Raw genomic sequence first — 16090 nt, forward strand, 5'->3', positions numbered from 1 at the left:
CAATCACGGTAATTACTCTTATCATTACTGTACGATTTTCTTAACCCTAAACCCTAAACGTAACCCATTTTCTTTTTGTGGGAGGCCCTCGACCATACCCACTGTTGACTGTGGTTGCATTCGATTCCATAGTGCCATACCCAAAACATTATCGATTTAGGGTTAGGATTAAGGAAATCATACAGTAATGATAACGAGTTATTAAATTTGCCAAAATGTCAACTTAAAAAAATTAAATCTCCAAAAACAATTGTGTATGTTGCGATACCCATTTTATCCTCTGCCAGAAACCCTGATCACCGATGACAAATGATGAAATTCCAACACTAATTTGAACCATGGCAATTGAGCAAATGACTACGGCAAAAAAAGCTACACAAAATATCTTGGATAAACAGTTTCCAAAACATTTTCAACAGCATTTTGCCAGTTAATTTGTAAGAGAAGATCTCACTTTGTCAATATTACAAAAGTAAATAATTAACTAAAATTAGTGACAGGAAATTGAAAGTTCCACGGCAATATACATGTTGTGGAAAGTAGAATTTGAAGACACCGAGGCAGGGTAGATTGCCTGGGTTGAGTTTTGACTATTTGTATGTCTCAACCACTCTGAACATGGTGAAGCTGGTTGCTTGTCCCGACATTATATGTATGAAGTTTTGACTCTACCTGTATGTCTAGACCACTCTGGACAAGGTGAAGTTGGCAACTAGGCCCGACATTATATCAGTGTTTCTGCCAGAAAGACATTTTTGGGTATGGCCCTATGGAATTGAATGCAACTACAGTCAACAGGCGCATGTGAAGCCTCACCGAGAAAGAAAATGGGTTAAGTTTAGGGTTACGGTTAAGAAAATCATAAAGTAATGATCAGAGTCATTAATTTTGTCAAAAGGTTAACTTGAAAAATAAAATGTGCCAAAAAATTCGGGTATGGTGCCATACCCATTTTACCCTCTGGCAGAAACCCTGTATACGTATTAAATTTTGACTCCACCTGTATGTCTCAACCACTCTGGATAAGGCGAAGTTGGCGGCTAGGCCCGACATTATATGTATAAAGTTTTGACTCCACCTGTATGTCTCAACCACTCTAGACAAGGCGAAGTTAATGACTAAGCCCAACATTGTTACCTAGCTGTGTCTCAACCACTCTGGATAAGGCGAAGTTAACGACTAGGCCCAACATTGTTACCTGTATGTCTCAACCACTCTGGATAAGGCGAAGTTAACGACTAGGCCCAACATTGTTACCTGTATGTCTCAACCACTCTGGATAAGGCGAAGTTGACGACTTGGCCCGACATTATATGTATGAAGTTTTGACTCAACCAGTATGTCTCAACCACTCTAGACAAGGCGAAGTTGGATGCTAGGCCCGACATTAGTTTTGACTGTTACCTGTATGTCTCAACCACTATGGACAAGGCGATGTTGGCGGCTAGGCCCGACATTGTAATTATATGTATAAAGTTTTGACTGTTACCTGTATGTCTCCACCTCTGGACAAGGTGAAGTTAGCAGCTAGGCCCGACATTATATGTATGAAGTTTTGACTCCACCTGTATGTCTCAACCACTCTGGACAAGGCAAATCTGGCAACAAGGCCCAACATATATGCAAGGCTTCTAGGATTTTTATAAAATCCATTAGCCATGGGATCAGAGACTAAAAAAATTTACTAGCCAAGTTGGAAAACTGCTAGGCCCTACATTCAGTTTTGAAAATTTTACTAAACCACTAGTAATACCAACCTAAAGAGGAAGCTAGGCCCGATTAGTTTTGACTGTTACCTGTAGAGCTCAACATATGGACAAGGCGATAGTTGGCGGCTAGGCCCACATTGATAATATATATGTATAAAGTTTTGACTGTTACCTGTATGTCTCCACCTCTGGACAAGGTGAAGTTAGCAGCTAGGCCCGACATTATATGTATGAAGTTTTGACTCCACCTGTATGTCTCAACCACTCTGGACAAGGCAAATCTGGCAACAAGGCCCAACACTATATGCAAGGCTTCTAGGATTTTTATAAAATCCATTAGCCATGGGATCAGAGATTTAAAAAATTTACTAGCCAAGATTAAAAACTGACTAGCCCTACTTCACTTTATATTAATACAATTTTACTAAATAATAGTAATAATCGGAACCTAAAGAGGAAGATAGACCAGGATATTCATATTTACAAAAGAGACTTAACATATTGCAGCATGGCAATAGTAGTTATTTACTAGCCCAACATTGAATATCACTAGCCATGGGAGTGAGGCTACCATAATCTAGAAGCCCTGATGTTTTGACTCTTACCTGTATGTCTCAACCACTTTGGACAAGGCAAAGTTTACGGCTAGTCCCAACACGCCCCTGTTGTCTAGGTTGGTGTTCTGGCGACACTCCGGACACACTATGAACGATGTCCAGCGTTTCTGCCACTGCTGCGACCGGTTGCCGGTCCGCACCAGCCCGACCATGCACTCATGGCAGTACGTGTGCATGCACCTCAGCACCCTCGGGTTGGTGAACAGATCCAGGCACACAGCACAGGTCAGGTCTTCTGATATACATGATACAGAGCTACCCGTAGCCATCTAGCCAAATCCTGTTCTGCTGACAGTCAAGTGATATATACAGGCCTGAATGCAATTCCTGCAAGAACAGAAAATATATATATTGTTTTAATCCCACTGCCCACTTTCCCATCTCTCCTGAATTCAGTCTCATTTCTTACCGATCTGGCAACTCGTATCTTTCAACTTAATTTGCTGTCCACCTCCACATCCCAGTCCTTGTCTCTCCAACAATGACAAGTGCTTGTCTCCTGTGGCTATCCATGCCACACACCTGCCATTTCCCCATCAGCTATTAGCCGTGGGCTTTGTCTGATCACTTTGGAGTGTTCAGTAGTTACTTCTGGCATTGTTAAGAGGCACAGGTCTGTAACCACCTACTATACACCCCTATTTCAGGCAGTTATTAGTTAGTGGCGTTGATCAGACCTTTATTAGCAGTAGAGGACAAGCATGCCAGGTGGGTGCACGGAAATACACAAAGACTACGCCCGTGGAGGAAGTTGAGACAGGTAGGAGATAGTGTGGACAGCTCAGAAGACGAAGTCGGAGGAAACTGACAGAAAGGGTTGAAACAGATTGAAATCATGGGAGAAATTGTCAAAAACAAATTATAACAGAAAAGATGGTCTGAGTTCAGTACTGGCTAATGAAATTTTGATCTGGATTAGTGAAAATTATAAAACTAATGTTTGTTTTGCTTAACGACACAACTAGAGCTCATTGATTTATTAATCATCAGGTACTGGATGTCAAACATTTGGTAATTTTGACACATAGTCTTAGAGAGGAAAGGTGCTATATTTATCCATTATAGTAGCAAAGGATCTTGTATATGCACCATCTCACAGACAGGATAGCACATACCACAGTATGTGATATATATATATATACCAGTTGTGATGTACGCGAAATAGCCCAATGGGCCCATACAGCGACGTGGATCAATCCCAGACTGATCGAAGGCTTCTTTGCCACTGGTACGAATAAGTGTCGTTCCACCATATTTTCATTCCACATTTTCGATTTCCCAGTCTACCAGGTTAAAAGTAACTGTCAAATGTGTTGAGTTGGAACAACCAAAGTCCAAACCAGATTAATTATTAACAACTACAATAAATTACTCTCCTACCTTTAACTACTGTTAGATTTCCCCAACATTTTGTCCACGCAGAAATCATGAAAAAAACATTACATTGGCATAGATTCCACATACGGTACTAAAATTTAACCATGTCGCCTATATTGACTTTGTTGAGATTTCCTAGGACAAAAAACATGTAATTTGTTACCGTTTTTTAGGGAAAGAAAGAAATGTTTTATTTAACGACGCACTCAACACATTTTATTTACGGTTGTATGGCGTCAGACATATGGTTAAGGATGACAGATATTGAGAGAGGAAACCCGCTGTCGCCACTTCATGGGCTACTCTTTTCGATTAACAGCAAGGGATCTTTTATATGCTTATCCCACAGACAGGGTAGTACATACCACAGCCAGGGTAGTACATACCACAGCATTTGATATACCAGTCGCGGTGCACTGGCTGGAACTAGAAATAGCCCAATGGGCCACTGACGGAGATCGATCTCATACCGACCACGCAGCGAGCGAATGCTGTACCATTGAGCTACGTCCCGCCCTCTTCAAGAGGGTTGAATTAAAGCCTCCGAAGAATGTGATGTAATTAAATAATATGACATCACGATCATTGCCTATATGGGTATTTTCACAAAAAAAGGGGCAAATAACGGTAAAGAATTAAAAAAATATATATATATTGTTTTCCATGGGTTTAATAGTAAAATCTAAAGCACATATGTTCAGTGGTGCATAATTTCAAGAAGCAAAACTAGAGATCTATAATTTAAAAAAAAGAACAATTACATAAAAATATTTGTGTGCATCTGTTTTTACCCTTAATTGTAAGGCATAATAGTAGACAATTGTCTTTACTGTTATGTCTTTACCGTTAATTTATTGAAGGGACATTCCTGAGTTTGCTGCATTGTAAGATGTTGCCGCTAATAAAATATTTCTATGATTAAACTTACATATTAAATATATTTTCTTGTTTAGAGTATCAGTGTCTGTACATTCAATGTGTTTCTGGTCATCTTAATATTTGTAAGAAGCCCAAACTGGATTTTGTCTTCTAATAATTTCGTACGTATGAAAATAAATATTTTAGGAAATAAAATTAAACCTAAATTTAACCTAGTACAAATATTAGAACGATCAGAAACATGTTTAATATGTACAGCTATTACAATAATAATATTTGAACGGCCCCATATAACTCAAGACAATAAAATGAAAAATAAAACTATACAGACTACAGTGTAGTTTTATTTTATTATTTTAAATTGAAATTTAAGAAACTTATGTATAAAAAAAAAAAAAATTGTGAGTGCTTTACACACAATTTGAAGTTTAAAGGCAAATATTTTAGGGAGTTTGTGATTGCACAACGATAACATACTTTTGTACACAATAAGTTGGATAACAGGAAAGGAAAGGAAATGTTTTATTTAACGACGCACTCAACACATTTTATTTACAGTTATATGGTGTGAGACATACGGTTAAGGACCACACAGATAGAGAGAGGAAACCCGCTGTCGCTACTTCATAGGCTACTCTTTTCGATTAGCAGCAAGGGATCTTTTATATGCACTATCCCACAGACAGGATAACACATACCACAGCCTTTGATATACCAGTCGTGGTGCACTGGCTGGAGCGAGAAATAGCCCAATGGGCCCACCGACGAATATCGATCCCAGACCGACTGCGCATCAAGCGAACAGAGTGGACATTTTAGGTATAATATAATTTCAACCACAAGCTTTTCCAATGCATCTACGTGGCCAAATATCATATCCAGTGCATCAAGTGATGATCCTATTTATATGCATCCGTTTATTTACATTATATGCTGTTCTGTGGAAAACATTGGCGCTGCAATGTCTTTACAGTTATCTGCCCCTTTTTGTGAAAATAGCCCACATACATGTACCATAACACATCACTATGTCACATCCTTCCACCCCTTTTAGATAGTATTCCATTAAAAAAAAATGGCAGCCTACATTAGGGGTGTCACGACACACCGATGTATCAGGGTGTGAACTTTACGGTCGCCCGATCGCCCATGGCGAGTCAAAATAGTGTCGGGCAAGTCAAAACCTTATCACGTGTTGCCCACTTGGCGACAGAAAAAATGTCTGTATATTGTATTATGTATCAAAATGCAAATAACTAATGTTTGTAAGAGATCGGAAAATTATTTTTTATTTATTGTTTTCAACTGGTTTCTTATTAGTATCTGAGCAACCAAACCCATATAGGACATAGATATAGCGACCACTTCCTCAGTCTATCGAACAGTCTAAAACCATTCGGAATCCCTCGGCCGGTTTTGATTATGTATTCGGAAAACCTCGGCTACCTAAATGTATTCGTAGGTTCAATCAGAACAACTCGTTACATTCCGCGCTATGTTTCACAGAAAGATTTTGTTTACGAGCCTGAGGTTTTCCGAAGTTACATTGTGTTGGGATGTTTTTGTTTCTTACAGAATATACCGAGTCTACTTTTCCAAACACCCAAACGTCACTGCGAACGAAGGAAGGAAATGGTTTATTTAACGATGATTATTAGGACCACACAGATATCGAGGGAGGAAACTCGCTGTCACCACTTCATGGGCTACTCTTTTCGATTAGTAGCAAGGGAATTTTTATATGCACCATCCCATAGTCAGGATATCACATGTCATACTACGGCCTTTGATATACCAGTTGTGGTGCACTGGCTGGAGTGAGAAATAGCCCAATGGGCCCACTGACAGGGATCGATCCTAAACCGACCGCGCATGAAGCCAACGACAATCATTCCAAGACCGAACCTTGCTAAAATATTCCACATGTTTGACTGTGGGTCCCGTGACAACATAATAATTATAATTTAAATTTTATAACAGTTTGCAATATAACTAAAACAAGTTCTGTTTCCTTCTTTTGTGTTGTTATTATTTTTTGTATGATATGATGAAAAAAATTTAAAGTACAATTTAAGTAAGTTTTTTTTTTTACCGAAATTCGGTCACGGGCCATTCAAAAGTTGTACGCGCGAGTCAAAGTGTTGCTGTGAGTGGCCCGAATGGCCAGTCAAAACAAATCCCAAGTGCATACCCTGATGTTTCATGATACTACTGCTGATACGTGATACACTTGCTAATTGTGTATCAATTCCTAGATTGACCATGTATCGATTCATATATTAATTCCATATTTATTTAGGGTGACTTACCAACACCAATTGCTACTGGTATTTACTTACTGACAAGTGATTTCCTTTAAAAACTAACACAGTGGACAGAGAATATGTGCCTGCTTATTTCAATAAATCTATGAAAGAAAGAAATGATTTATTTAACGACGCATTCAACACATTTTATTTACGGTTATATGGCGTCAGACATATGGTTAAGGACCACACATATATTGAGGGAGGAAACCAGTTGTCGCCACTACATGGGCTACTCTTTCTGATTAGCAGCAAGGCATCTTTTATTTGTGCTTCCCACAGGCAGGATAGCACAAACCATGGCCTTTGTTGAACCAGTTATGGATCACTGGTCGGTGCAAGTGGTTTACACCTACCCATTGAGCCTTGCGGAACACTCACTCAGGGTTTGGAGTCGATATCTGGATTAAAAATCTCATGCCTTGAGTCGCTTGACTGGGATCCGAACCCAGTACCTACCAGCTTGTCGACCGATGGCCTAACCACGACGCCACCGATGCCGGTGAGATAGATTTCACAATTTTACAAAGAATGTTTAAAATGTCTAATTTTTCAACGGCAAAACGTAGTGATACTGGATTACGAAATATAAATATTATGTTGCTTTTATAGAACAAAATGTTTAAAAAGGTATTGTATATAACTAACCCTAACCCTAACCCTAAACTTACACTAATTCTAACAAATATTGTTAGGGGGGTGCGGGCGGATATTATACCAAAACCAACAAGTTTAACTTAATGAAGGAAGGAAGGAAGTGTTTTATTTAATGACACACTGAACATATTTTATCTACGGTTATTTGTCATCAGAGATATGGTTAAGTACCACACAGATATTGAGAGAGGAAACCCGCTGTCGCCACTTCCTGGGCTACTCTTTTTGATTAGCAGCAAGGGATTTTTTTATATGCATCACCCCACAGACAGGATAGTACATACCACGGCCTTTGTTACACCAGTTGTGGAGCAGTGGCTGGAACGAGAAATAGTGCAATGGATCCACCGACAGGGATCGATCCCAGACCGACCGCGCATCAAGCTAACGCTTTATCACTGGGTTACGTCCCGCCCCCGTTTAAATTTAACTTAATCATGGTTAAATATTAAAATATCGGTGACAGCAACTGTTCAAAAGCACAATCCTGCAGCAATGAAACAGTGACATCCGTAACTATCTCACAAAGAACGTACCCACTTTATGAAACGCTTGAACCCACGCTTTACCCCGTAAACTAAATTTAAGGATTTCAGTTACTAGACGTTATAGACGTCAACTCACATGATCGGTTGGTTGTTGCAATTTTTCCGATCTTGTTTTTAACCGCACCGCAGTACTGAGTACATATCTATCGGATTTCGTTGGTAAAGATCACTAGCTGTATGTATATGCAGCCCTGTATGCAGAAAGGGTGGGGCTTTTGTGGGTCGAAAACAACTGAGAAGAGAAAAACCTCGAGATTTGGATGAGGCTTTAAAGATTGCACTCAATGAAGAGTTATTTAAGATTGGATGGAGAAAGTTCTAAAGTAAATACGGTGGTAAATGAACCAGAGTATTCAGCTTCTGACTTAAAAAAACTGCAGTCTAAAATATTAGATTTGGAAAGACGATTGGAAATAAAGGAAAGTTCTTCCAATTCAAATGGTTTTCCGGCAACTCAGAATGGTTATCAACCTAGACCTAGAGTATATAATGAGGTTAAGTATCAGGAGCCAACTGGTGGGAGATCTAATGTGGCATGGGGAGTCTCAGGAATGAGTCCAGATTTTAAAGGTACCTGTTACAAATGTAATGGACATGGTCATAAACAGAGTAGCTGCCCTTTAAACTAGAAGAGATCAAGATTAGGGGCACATCTTGGTCTGGTGCCCAAAATAATTTACTGTATGTAGACACCAAGGTGAACAATCAGGGAGTCTTGTTTTCTACTAGATACAGGTTCAGATGTAACTGGTTAAAGGCCGTAGGTATGTGCTTTCCTGTCTGTGGGAAAGTGCATATAAAATATCCCTTGCTGCTAATGGAAAAATGTTTCGGGTTTCCTCTGTAACAGTTTAATATGAGTCAGAATTACCAAGTGTTCGATATCCAATAGCCGATGATTAATTAATCAATATGACCGGCGTCGTGGCAGGCCATCGGTATACAGGCTGGTAGGTACTGGGTTCGGATCCCAGTCGAGGCATGGAATTTTTAATCCAGATACCGACTCCAAATCCGTGAGTGGGTAGGTGAAAACCACTTGCACCGACCAGTGATCCATAACTGGTTCAACAAAGGCCATGGTTTGTGCTATCCTGCCTGTGGGAAGCGCAAATAAAAGATCCTTTGCTGCCTGCCGTAAAAGAATAGCCTATGTGACGACAGCGGGTTTCCTCTAAAAAAATGTGTGGTCCTTGACCATATGTCTGACGCCATATAACCGTAAATAAAATGTGTTGAGTGCGTCGTTAAATAAAACACTTTATTTTTCTTTCTAATTAATCAATACATTCATGTGGTGTCGTTAAACCAAAACAAACTAACTTTACCACAGCCTCGTTATGACTGTTTGATTTCACGCTGGATCCGCCCATAAGTGTACGGTCTCCCATTTTGATGGGGGGGGGGGGGGGGGGGGGGGGGGCTTTTGCCCGAATTATTTAACGAACATGCCCAAATCTGGATAACAGACAGACAGATATTTTTTTTTATTAAAGTCAGGGATTCTAGATTATGGTGAGCCCACTCCCATGGCTAGTGATATTCAATGCCGGGCTAGTAAATAAATACCATCATCATGCCCGACGGCTAGTAAAAACTAAGTTGTCAAATCCTGCATTTATGTCTGTTTTGTAAATATGACTTTCCTGCCCCACCCACCTCCCAAATCAAAGGGGTTTTAAGCTATATCTGCCTCTTTGGGTGACATACCTGCATCTGATTAAAGTAGGGCTAGTGAATTTTTAATCATGGCTAGTACATTTTCTAAATCACTGATCCCATGGCTAGTGGATTTTATAAACATTCCAGAAGCCCTGAAAGTCTTAGCCACAATATTACATAAATACATATACGTTCTTAATAAAATAATAAAGAAACCACTCCTTATGGAGTTACGAGAGACTAAAACTGAAAAACTATTATAATAAAGTACAACATTAAGTTCATTCATATTAGCATTACTACCAAACAACTATATATGGTTGCAAACGATGTCTACGCATTGTTATATGGATTATAACTAATTTTAATGATAGAATGCAGGGGCGTAGCGTGATCTGGACCTGGGGGGGGGGGGCGAATATGAACCAAGTGGACCTTTTTCTATTTTGTTTTTGCACCTGTACCTGTATGTTTTAGTACTGAAAGCGGACCATTTGCTTCGTCCGAATCCCCCTTCCCAGCCTACGCCCCTAAAATGGTGGAATTACATAGTAAAAAGGTCTCACTATAGCACATTTTTGCCTGAATATTTGTATCATTTTTGCCCGAATTTGAGGTTTTGCTTCAGCACTGGTGGGAGGCAGTTGCCCCACCCTCCTGTCTCGTACGCTTATGGATCCGCCACTACCTTGATAAAACAACGAAATAGAGGATCCCCAAGTTCAGCTGTCAACATTGCGAAAAGCACGTGCAGTGACACAGACGAAACGGTAGACCGAATAGTAAAGCTATTTCATATTTTATAGTCATTTTTAAATGATTGGACTATTTATATATATATATATATATATATATATATATATATATATATATATATATATATATATATATATATATATATATATATATTGTATGGCTTTTATACGGTAAGAGGTTTTTGTGGGGTTTTTACAAATAGGTTTGCAACATAAATTCGTTTAATAAATATATTGATAGAGACTTCCAAGACTTCCTTTTGATGTGGGGCTGGACGTAGCCCGTGGTAAAGCGATGGCTTGAATCGTGGTCGGTCTAGGATCGATCCCCGACAAAGCAACATTTTAACAATGTGTGTGTCTGTGTGTGTCTGTGTGTTTGTTTGTGGCGGGAATTATGGGGAATATTCAGCATTTTAATAATTTGAGATTTGCCCTGTACGGTAAATGGGTATGATGTCGATGTCGATATACAGGCAGGCAATAAATTCTGTATTTACATCTCACCTTGTGTACCGATTAAAATACATAAAAACATGAGGTCAACAGAAATAATACAATGATACAGTTATAAAGGTACACAAGCCACTAGAGTTATGAGACTTTAAAACTATTAAAAGACTATCAAAATATTTACAAAGTATTGCATGTGCAATAAGCCGACTGTTTTCACAACTGCACACAAAAAGAGTATTTTTTTTTATTTCCAAAAGACTTTTACTTTTTTTTAACGTCAAACCAAACTGAAATTATTCACAAAAACACACAGCTTTATAGAGGCATGGGACGGACTAAAAGTCGTTTTTGTTTACTTCTTAAAATTATCGATATCGGTTCCACCTGACTCGTAGAATTCAAGTGTTATTTATCGTCTTTTCTACTACATCATAAGTATTAGAACATACAGTGTAGCAAAATAACTCGCACGGAAAGCTAGACAACAAAACAAGAATACAAATTGTAAATTAGTGGTAAGCCGTCTCCACGACCATTTTCATTGTCATCTGTCAGGCCGGTGGTTCGTCGGAAGATGTTCCAGGTTCAAACTGATAAGGTATTATTTGTTGTGTTGCACAAATATTAATCCAGTCGTCATTACTACACTATTCATCAGCGAAAGAAGAATCGCATGATAATTGAGCCTGGAAGTCGCTGTCGGTCCCACTTTCGCTTGCGCTGTAAGTCATCTCGTGGTAGGTTTCTGTGAAGCGAGTTCCCTTCATGACGTCACGGCTATTTACAAGCAAGTGTTTTTACCGAGAATTTTCCGGCAGTGTTATACGGGAGTGATGTCTTGGGCCAATGTAGAATATATACACCATCTGGTTCGAATATGAACTAAGTGGACCCTTTTTCTATTGTTTTTGCACCACCATATGCATAAACCTGTATGTTTAATTCTGAAAGCGGACCATTTGCTTCAGCGGTGGTGGTGGTGGTGGTGTGTGTGTGTGTGTGTGTGTGTGTGTGTGTGTGTGTGTGTGTGTGTGTGTGGGATTCGTCCGAACCCCCCACTCCCAACCTACGCCCCTGCTTTATTACTTCTAACTTTCGGAACATCATAGATGTATTCATTGGTATCGGACATCCATGAATTAACTTTGTCAGTTTATTTGCTAAGCGATAATTGCCGAATGCATAAGACATGACAGTTATCTCTCGTATTTTCTTGTGAAAGTCGTATGGCCTAGAATGTTTTTTTTTTTATCGAATGCCGAGTTTTATCAAAGGTATTTGCTATATATTAGATCCATTTTTATACAAAAAGTTAGTATCCTTCTTAGAAAATGACCAATTCATCATTTAACTGCCATTTGACAGCTACGTTAGTTGCTTACAACTGCCTCGTACCTAGTATGAATTTTCACAGTAATTTACGACGATAGTAAGCTACGCCGCGTCGTGGAACGGGTTGGTGATCGTAGACAAAAATTAAGGTCGCGATGGTAGGTATTTACGGCGATGTAACGGCCTGCCTTGAATAGAAGCCTGTCTCGATTAGAGGCCGGGTCTCAGAACATCACGAAAACAAAAATTAGATGCCTGCCTCGAATAGAAGTCGGCCTTTTGTAAATGCCAACTTCTGCTACTGTAGCTTTGTCAGGTTAATGTCCACCTTATACTCCTCACTCCCGTTGCTTGATGTCAAACGCTAGTATAAAAACATAGTGAGAATAACAGGAAAGAAGAAACTTGGTGTGTAAGCTTACATCACAAGATGCTACAACAAGGCTATGTTAGAAAAAAAATAGAAGCCTGCCTTGTATAGAGACCTTCCTTGATTAGAGGCAGGTTTAAACGGAATGCAAATCCGTAAGAACAGTTGTCTGCCCGGACTTAATGTAGGTCCTAGCTCTAATATACCTTGTAATGCAAGTCCTAGGATTTACGTTGCTTGGGAATGCTGGTCTGACTGCCATAATATCAAGTCCGAGGAGGACTTGCGTTCCTGGACATCTAAATTTAAGTCCGGTGGTACACATACAAATTAAATTATAATGTAAACGAAACGAAATGCAGTTTTCTTTCTGGTTTATTTAATTAACTTAGGATACTAGCGCATCTCTTTATTTAAATATTTTCTATTTATTCCAATATTTTCCAATTATATCATTTTCAAGAGTATGTACACATTTTGTTGACCTTATTACATGAGCAAAACGAAGGTCTTTATTCACTGCGTGTTGTTCCAACTAATAAATGCTTAAATATTTAAAATAATATTTGAAAACTCGAAAACATTTTCCATAATTCGAAACATGTTACATGTACTAGTACTCGCAAATAAGTATAACTTGCCCATATGATATACCAACAAAAATTATCTGTTAGACATTATGTGCTGGTATTTGATAATAATAATAATAATAAATAATAATAATAATAATAATAGTAATAGTAATAATAATAATAATAATAATAATTCAACATTAAAAATGTGATATTTGCGTTATATAAATTATGTTGTTATTTTCATATTGCTGAGTTTGTACATCCCTGGCGTTTGTGCCTTTTTGTCAATAATGTTGCAGGCGCGTGTAAGGACGGTGTGGGGTGGCGTGATCTAAACACCCCTCTTCAAAGCAAATTTCTACCTGCCACAGTCTAGACCTCCCCCTGCATAACTTACTGAACATGTGCCTGCTCTGTCAATTCTGATCATTTTAAAAAATTAATTTGGTCTAATATATAACATGTCAGACTCTGGGCTCTGTGATATCTTAGTGCGAACCCACCATATCATCCATAAAAAGTATTTTAAATGGTTTTCATTAAGGTTTATCAATTAACAGATATATCAATGACTAAGAGTGGGTTTGACAGTTCAATAGATCACTATACCGACTAAAACGAAACCTGTAACACCTGAACAATTATCATACTGTCAATAATATGTACTCACAATTTATAGAGATATTTTTAAACAGACTAACTACTTATGACACTTTTACATTTGACAGTTTTGGTCACAATAGGCATTCAGACTCCATTTTTGAGAGAGGGGGTGTGGGGACAGGCTGATTTTTATTTCCCGAATAAAACGAAATTGTCGAAATCTGGAACATAACGTATATTTTTATTCGCATTACTACCAACAAGCTATATAGCATTCCAAACAAATCAGTCTGCCTTTTTACATTGATTACAACTAATATTGTGAGTAGAATGATGGAAATACATAGTGAAGTTTTCAGGCCAGCTCATTTTGCCCGAATGGGTCCATCGTTTACTCGCATATATATGTAATAAACAAAATATCGGAAATAAATTCCAGCGGATCATGAATACTAGGATTGAAAGTCCTGTGGACTAGGAGTACCAGGAATGAAAGTCACATAGACTTAAATTCCTAGGAATACAAGTCCCGCAGACTAGGATTCCGAGAAATGAAATCCGATCGGACAAAGATTAAGAAAATGACAATTAATCGGATTGTGTCTTACAGTTAAAATATAAACTTATAAAACATATTGTTAAAAATTATGCTGGTGTATACAGAAATTGGTTTGAAAGTTAGAATGTGAATGTTTTATTAATGTTAATGTTAACCAAGTTTAATATTAACATGAATTAATATAGTACTGGAATATATATCGCTTAACATCATTATTAATCAGTCCCAAGACAGTTTAAACAAATGCAAAACAAATGTATCTCTCTCAATACATTAGTTAATGCAATTAAATACTTCACCGTTGTTCTACTATTATTAATAAACAGACGTACACGAATAGAATTATAATCAGAATGCGATCTTACACCAGGCTAAGCCCAATGGTAGCCGGACCGGATTTCCATGGGGCAGGCGCGCCGGGAGGGGGAGGCCTCCTATCAGGAAAAACTATCCACCGAAACCGCTTACACCCTAAGACACCCAAAAAGCACCCTAACACGGCGTCCCCCCCCCCCCCCCCCCCCCATCCCGTCTACCCCCAAGTTATCCATACAGCTAACGCGGGCATTTAAAAATGAATATATGAGTGGGAAGGAAAGAGGGAATGATAGTGAAGGAATGATGTTGAAGGATGAATCAGGACTTTTGAGTACCTGTGCAAGGAATAGCACTCTTATTTAATAGATTGTTTACGTCATTTTGCCAGATGCTTTCCTCCTGTTACATTACAGCGCTATGTGGCATGGAGGAGAAACAATAGTCGAATGTGTGAAAATATAACACAATGGCATCATTTGGCAGCCATGTTCAGCGCTGGAATTAAAGTCGCAGACCCTAGTTTCAACCCGTAAAAATGGACACTAAGTTTGATTACTTTACACACTTTTAACACATTTGGATAAGGTCACAACAGAGTTAAATATCACAGACGTTAGCGTCTCTCTGTTATAACCTTATCCAACTATGCTGAATGTTAACTAAACTTAGTGTACATGTTCACGGGCTGAAACTAGGGTCTGCGCCTTTAAGACATTTAAGATTAATTACGATAAAAAAGGTGTCTTGAAAAATTATCAAAATGCACTTTTAGTAGCTTATCAACGAAATGTTGCGAAATCTAAAGCGCGTGTGCACCCCTCCCTGCCGAACAACAACAAACAACAACAACAAAATCTTCACTCCTGACACTATAGACCCCTCTCCTCCGCCGATAAAATTCTTGAATCTATAGCCTATAGCGGTGTCGGATTATTCCTGTTTTAATTAAACTGTAAACCTAGAGACGTAGGCCCATGTGTAAGAGTCTGCACCTCAGTTTATCTTTCAATTTCTTTTTTTATTCAAATTGAAACTTTAAAAAATAAGCAAACTTTGAATATCACTTCGATGGTTTCCGTACATTACGAATGTTGCCGGAAACTTAACTATTACGTCAACAATAAGATGACGTTTCAATATGATTATGAACGACAAAGTTGTTATACGTACATTTTTTTCTGGATTTAGCTTAAATTCATAATCATATAAACGGTATCGCTCTTTGACGTCTAGGAGTATATTTAACATGTACAAGAAAACATTAAATTAATTGGTATACATTTATGACATATTAAAGATGGCGAATAGAAGCTCCCACAATGGATATATTATAGCTGCTGTTTCAACCTTGTTCTCCGGTGTGGATA

Source organism: Gigantopelta aegis, chromosome 7 (genome assembly GCF_016097555.1).
Source record: "Gigantopelta aegis isolate Gae_Host chromosome 7, Gae_host_genome, whole genome shotgun sequence".
In the NCBI taxonomy this organism is placed as follows: Eukaryota; Metazoa; Mollusca; class Gastropoda; order Neomphalida; family Peltospiridae; genus Gigantopelta; species Gigantopelta aegis.